A 7676-nucleotide genomic window follows, 5' to 3' on the forward strand; every position below is an offset into this window, starting at 1 on the left:
TGAATACCTGCTCTTTCCATGACATAGACTCACCAGATGAATCCATGTGAAAGCTATGATCTCTTATCGGTGTCACTTGTTAAATCCACTTCAATCAGTGTAGATGACGGGGAGGATACAGGTTATAGAAGGATGTTTAAGCCTTAAGACAGTTGAGACAAGGATTGTGTGTGTGTGTGCAGTTCAGAGGGTGATCGGGCAAGACAAAATATTTAAGTGCCTTTAAACGGCTATGGTAGTAGGTGACACTGGTTTGAGTGTGTTAAGAACTGCAACGCTGCTGTGCTTTTCATGCTCATCAGTTTCCCGTGTGTATCAAGAATGGTCCACCACTCAAAGTATATCCAGCCAACTTGACGCAATTGTGGGAAGCATTAGAACAATATGGGCCAGCATCCCTGTGGAACACTTTCAACATCTTTTAGAGTCCGTGCCGATGAATTGAGGCTGTTCTGAGGGCAAAAGGGGTGCAACGCAATATTAGGAAGGTGTTTTATACACTGTGTATATGCATGTAGGGTAAACAATCAGTTGATTAAAAACCTTTGGGTAACTAAGTTTTTTTTCTTTCTGAAACCTAATGAAAAATAAACCTGACTGACTGTCTGGTTTACCTAATCTACCAAAATCCTCTTTTGACAGCCAGGTTAAATTCTTTCTCCTAATCATATTCTCTCCCACAGTAATTGCCTTTTCATTCCACTTCTTTCTATTTCTCTGGCTCAGAAAATAATAATTGATTAAATTGTGTATCTTAGCGGCACTTGGGAAAAAACACAGAGAGAAGCCTCAGTAGCCCAATCAGTCAGCCTGGCTTGTAATGCATCTTTATCTCTGACTAACGAGCACAATTATTTTCAAATTCTCATTATCGTCCGCTGGTCCGTATGCAAGCACCCTTGTCTATCTTTTCCTGGGGAGACTCGTTAGAGTGAGACTGTGAAAATGTGTGTATATCTTGTATTTGGCATGGCTCGTCTAGGGTCCACACTGAATTGACCTGTGTTGGGGTTGTGTCAATAGTGTTTGTCAATTACCTCGCTGTTGTGTTGGACTATGATGAAATGGTTTTTAAACAGTACACCAGAGATTTGTGAATGTGCTATCATTATTGTAATTGGATTTCATGTGAGGATCATTTTCTGGTTTAAAATGAAATCATCCATCAGCCTTGGGAGAAAAAAAAAAGTTTCATAAAAAATCTGCTTCTGTTCCTGTGGGCATAATAAGGCCTAAACACTTTTCCTTTCCTAACCTCTCCACTCTACATGTTCTTTCATAATGTATGACCGTCTCTCTCTCCACTCCTCTCCTTATTTGCTCTCCTTCCCTAACCTCCACCACCTTCCCCCCATATCTCCTGTGTGATCTTTTCTCTCGCCTCCCATCACCTCCTTTCACAGACGTTTTTACAAACCAATTTCCCTGGGGGGGAAATCTATCCATTCGAGGGAGGCTGCAGGAGAAAATGAAATAATTAGGGTTGATCAGTGAAACTACAGGTTTAAATTAGCCTGTCCACTTGCTTAACAAGGTGTTGTTTAATATTCTTGAGAAGTGCCCCCTGCATTAGCATACAGATAACATTTTAAGAGAAGACCAATTTACTCCTCAAAATCAGTTAGGCCCACTCTATTACCCGAATTAGCTGGTTGGGGTGATGTGGGTTCTGGGACTCCTCAGGTTTACACACAGGTGGGTCTGCAGCATAACAATTAAGGTAAATCTAAGAGCTCTTGGCCGGGTTTCATAAAAGCATCTTAAGTCTAAGTTCATCGTTAGAACCTTCACAGGAGCGTTGTTAAATCTCCTAGCTGTTTCCCAAAACCATCGCCACTAAAGTTGCACTTGAAAAGGCTTGTTATTTAACGACTGCCTCAGACCACTCATAGAAAAGTTAAATGCGTCGTTAGATGGCTTTTGCCCTTCCACGTCACTTTGTACACAGACGATCTCCGCTAAAATCAAAATCAAGATGTTTATCTGTCTTTCTGTGACCGCCAATGACTTCAGAACGAATATGACTATAAATACAACGTTGCCAATGTCTTTGCAATTGTTACAAACAAGAGAAGGATATAATGATGCTTCAAATGAAAACCAAAATGACTATTATTAAAAGATAAATACAGTAGGCTATAGTCGACATACATATAGGCTACCTTTATACATTATTTTAATTTCATGTTAATTCAAGTGAGTTTTATTCAGCTATTTGTAGGCCTACACTACTGTCTGTACTTTTTGCCTCAGTATAGTTAATGATGTGTTGCCTACATGTGCGGGTAAGTATTAGAATAAGCTGCCTCAATATTTGTAGCCATCGGTGATATTATCTTGTATGAGCTGATCCGTAGTCAGTATTGTGGAATAATTCTAATGTTAAGGTAAGAACTGTAAGGGAAAACGCTGATCCGAGAGCAGGACTGCCTTTTTTAAAATCCTATCAGTATCGGCATATGTCACAACAACGCACTAGGGAACATTCTCTCTGAGTGGTGTTTTGGGAAATGCATGTTACATCTTCAGCCGTTGTACTAAAGACACATCGTAAAATGGTTCTCACGATTATCTTAACACTATGAAGGCTCTGGGAAACAAGGCCCTATTTGGTCAAAACTGGTGTCTGATAGTTTCTAAGGTTGGATAAAACAACATGGCGCACATGAAGAGTCGGCTAAAATCCAATATCCAACATGAAGAGTAGCCTTAAATCCAATATCTGGCCAACTAGACAACAAAAGGTTAAATTTATCTGGGCTTATTCATCCCTGGGATTCAAGATCACAGATAATCAGAGATAAGCTACTTGGAAGGGTAACATATCAGACAGAACATTGGTAATTGTGTTGGGTTTAGTAAGCCTAGTAGCAATTTTATGGGGCATTTCTAATTATCTAGAGAGAGAGAGAGAACTGGAGATAATAGAGACACATCATAAACATTAACAATTTAATATGCATGCAAAAATGAAGGGGTGTTATTGAATCTAAATCTATGAAAATGGGATAAACAGACACAGATCTGAACTACCCCTCCAACACTTTACATTAAGTGTACATTCATTAATATGTAACAAATAGTAATACATGTATTTAGAACATAGTGGTTACTTGTAATTACTATGTAAATGCTATGCAATTAAACTGTAATAAGGGTTTAGCAGTATAGGTTACTACACAAGTGGAACAAGGACATGCAATTACACCCTATCATTAACTACAGCTTCAGTTATCTTGTTTCCATATTATTTGTCTTACATCTAAGAGCAATGTATTTACAATTGATATGCATGTAACTGCAATGCACCTACCCAGGTGCAAGCAATGTAATGTAAAGTGAAACACATAATGGTATAACCTTTGTAAACACTATGTACCTGCCTTTGAAAGGGGATTTAAGGGTTTATTTCTCCGGCTTCAAAGGTGTAATGAAAAATGTTGTTTAAAATAATATAATGTTAATGTAGATACTCATGAGGAAGCAGTTCAAGTGATGAACAGTAGGGTAAACCTTTTTATTACAATCATTGGGAAAATACACTTCAGTGCAGAATAGCTGTAGTTACAGCACCTTTAAGTATAATGACTATGCACTTTCAATATCATAAAACATTTTGCAGGGGAATCAAATGTTTAGTTATTACAATGTCGTTATAAAGAAAGGTATTGTAAATATAATGTTTCTACACAGGAACAAGCAACTTAATGTAAAGTGAAACACATTTTACTTACTCATGTAATTAATATGTAGTTACTATGTTACAATGTGTTTTTGACTGTATTAGGTGAAGTTTGGTAATACATTTTCTTGAGGGTTGGTGCTAAGACTGTTGATCGGACAGTGATACAGTTGAAGTCGGTAGTTGGAAGTTTTCACAATTCCTGACATTTAATCCTAGTAAAAATTCCCTGTTTTAGGTCAGATAGGATCACCACTTTATTTTAAGAATGTGAAATGTCAGAATAATAGTAGAGAGAATTATTTATTTCAGAATGTATTTATTTCATCACATTCCTAGTGGGTCAGAAGTTTACATACACTCAATTAGTATTTGGTAGCATTGCCTTTAAATTGTTAAACTTGGATCAAACTATTCGGGGACCTTCCACAAGCTTCCCACAATAAGTTGGGTGAATTTTGGCCCGTTCCTCCTGACAGAGCCGGTGTAACTGAGTCAGGCTTGTAGGTCTCCTTGCTTGCACACGCTTTTTCAGTTCTGCCCACATATTTTCTATGGGATTGAGGTCAGGGCTTTTTTATGGCCACTCCAATACTTTGACTTTGTTGTCCTTAAGCCATTTTGCCACAACTTTGGAAGTATGCTTGGGGTCATTGTCCATTTGGAAGACCCATTTGTGAATAAGCTTTAATAACTTCCTGACTGATGTCTTGAGATGGTGCTTCAATATATCCACATAATTTTCCTGCCTCATTATGCCATCTATTTTGTGAAGTGCACCAGTCCCTCCTGCAGCAAAGCACCCCACAACATCATGCTGCCACCCCCGTGCTTCACGGTTGGGATGGTGTTCTTCGGCTTGCAAGCCTCTCCTTTTTCCTCCGAACATAACGATGGTCATTATGGCCAATTAGTTCTATTTTTCAATTTTTTTTTTTAGTTTCATTAGACCAGAGGATATTTCTCCAAAAAGTATGATCTTTGTCCCCGTGTGCAGTTGCAAACCGTAGTGTGGCTTTTTTATGGTGGTTTTGGAGCAGTGGATTCTTCCTTGTTGAGCGGCCTTTCAGGTTATGTCGATATACGACTCGTTTTACTGTGGATATAGATACTTTTGTACCAGTTTCCTCCAGCATCTTCACAATGTCCTTTGCTGTTGTTCTGGAATTGATTTGCACTTTTTGCACCAAAGTACGTTCATCTCTAGGAGACAGAACGCGTCTCCTTCCTGAGCGATATGACGGCTGTGTGGTCCCATGGTGTTTATACTTGCGTACTATTTGTGGAGTGGTTGAAAAACAAGTTTTAATGGCTCCAACCTAAGTGCATGTAAACTTCTGACTTCAATGTTTGAGGAAATGGAATCCAGAGTTTCCCGTTTCATGTGATATCAAAAAAGTGTACGTGGAGTGACCCAAAAAACACTGATAGCAACAAAACATGCTTATAACCCTGTCAAAAGAATGAAACACAATCATTTGCTGTAGGATCGTAGTTCCAAAGACATTGTATTGGTTGATATAAATTAAGTTGAGATTCTGTTGCCGGGTACTCCCGGCTCCATTTCCTCTGGGAAAGCTAAGAGTGAATATTTTACAGCTGATATACTAATCGGATGTCTTTGTAGAGTTCAGAGAGTACTCCTTTCTGATTTTCTTTACCCAACCAGCTCTTCCACTCAATAAAATGAAGAATCTTCTTTCAACTTTTTGGGGTCCGATTGCCCCTTAGCCTCCAGACCTGCCCCTTTATTGTCTGGCACCCTCTTTCAATGTCTTGTGGATCCTCGATCAGGATGTCACACACAAAGTTGTTTGTGTGGTTGACTGTCTGGAGATTGCAACCCTGCCTATTCAGAGACCTGACATACGCTCTCCAGTACTCACCCAGAATGGTGGAACCTCTTCGCACATGTCGTCTAATGATAGGGATTAAGGTTTCCTGTGAACGGTTTTCCACCATTTTAAGGACTGAGTGCCATCTGTTGTGTTTGATCTCCATCATTCCAAACACCCAACCCTGTCTTCTCCACATTGGCCCCATCCTTCCACGATTGTACTGAAAGATAGGAATAAGTGCATATCGTTATTTTGTGACAGTTGGCCAATGGTTCGTCACACCTTGGAATGGCGGAGGATCAGTAAATCCATGGGAACTAGCATAATGTCACTTAAGGTCTGATGGGTGAAGTTGTATAATGTTGAAAGACCCAAAACACTATCCTAGGAAACAACGCTGATGATTTGTCCAAGAGCACAGAGATGTATTTATCAAATAATTCCGTATATGAAATGGGCACGCCCTCTGTTTTTTTAAATCCATGTCAGTATATCTACTGGGGAGTACTAAAAAGGCAACTGATTACCATGCGTGAAATATATCAACGAATTATCTCTCAGTTCCCAAGTCTAGATAATGAATGTTACTACATCAAAGTGGATAATGCTATACCTTCCTCTTATACGAGAACTTGGATTCATCCATCACCACCAATCTCCATAGAGAACTTGACCCAATTTGGAAACCCTTCCTCCTCTTGAACTTCATCAGGGCTTTGTTGCAGACCTTCAATAATGACAGGTAAGACAAATGTTAGTGATACGAGAAGACTTGAGTGTCCCAGGGAAGCATGACCATCAACTTCTATAGGAGGGGCACTCAAATCTCAATTTTCTTGAGCTGACACTGCTCCTGTCTCTTGTGGAATTCCACTTTAATGAAAGTGTTCACAAAATAACTGAGTTTGAGTTTGTCTGTTGTTGCTATATGCACTGTAATTCACTGTAAACATTTTAATATTAGATAAAACATTCAGCCTATATTCAGTCAGCAAAACACATTGAGTAATCAAAGTAATAACTGACAGATTGATTATCAAAATAGTTGTTAGTTGTAGCTCTACAAATGTTACTCAAAACACATTTGTAACAGCTTTTACTTAATTTGCCTGAATAGTGTAGGCTCACAAGATGTGGCGCAAGCCTCCCCAGTCACAGCCCAGTTCCTGGCCTGCCACCATGACAAGTAACCTAAATACCTGTGGGAAACACTGGTTGGGATGGGTGGCAAAACAAGCTAAATGTTGAAAATCTTGGAGAGCCCCTTTAAACTGTCCAGATAATAATGCATGAGATATCCCAAAAGCCTGATTATTAAAAATACCCTTTTACATACAGTCTGTAAATTAGCAAAAAATTCCTCAGAGTGAATATAGGTAAACAAAGCTGGTGGCTTTTTCAGAGTCAATATTCCTCATAATTCTGCGTTGATCAGCAATTATAACAATTTCAGGCTTTTTGTCATTCTTGTCAGGGTCCTTGATCTCAGTGCAATATCATCCTCTATAATATCAACTTGCCTCAAGTGTAGCCCCTGTGCAAATCTGCAATATTGCAACATAGAAATTAACAAATCAGATCAATAGTATATGACAATAGAAATCCAAATATTATTTTCAGAAATTAAACCTATGATAGGCCCCAGACTCAACTCAAGATTTTCGTAATGTGGTGGAAATTCAACACCAGGGACACCTGAAGTCAATATTAAATGAATCACTCTTTATTATTATCAATTAACTGGAGAGGTTACAACAAACTCTGCACACTCAGTACAGGTCGATCAGAAGCTCCCCCAGGGCAGTCCCTTCAGTTCTCTTATATACTGCTACACAGACAAGTTATATTTGCATGATTTACATTATTCATTATTCACCATTAATGTTGGTTCCTGCATGTGACTGACCAATACCTCACAAGGCTTCTTCTCTCAAAGCTGAGACCTTGAAACTGAGATACCCATTTTGGTTCCCAAAGCAATGTTCGGGGCATTGCTTATACTGTGATAGTGAGGATTCCTCCCATGCGCAATCAATCAGTCACTTGCATGAACCCAACCGAGTCGGTTATCCAATCTGTGTACGATCTGATACACACAAACAGAACATTTCCTTCACCGTAACACAACCTTAACTTGCCCTTAAATCACATTCTCT

The 7676-nt window shown here is 39.0% G+C and overlaps 1 pseudogene; it reads right to left on the reverse strand.

The window, feature by feature from the left end:
* Positions 1 to 5275: 5275 nt before the first annotated feature.
* On the reverse strand, positions 5276 to 7081 carry LOC139422450 (uncharacterized; annotated as a pseudogene).
* Between the last annotated feature and the right edge of the window lie 595 nt (positions 7082 to 7676).

The sequence above is a fragment of the Oncorhynchus clarkii genome, chromosome 12 (genome assembly GCF_045791955.1).
Source record: "Oncorhynchus clarkii lewisi isolate Uvic-CL-2024 chromosome 12, UVic_Ocla_1.0, whole genome shotgun sequence".
NCBI classification, from domain to species: domain Eukaryota; kingdom Metazoa; phylum Chordata; class Actinopteri; order Salmoniformes; family Salmonidae; genus Oncorhynchus; species Oncorhynchus clarkii.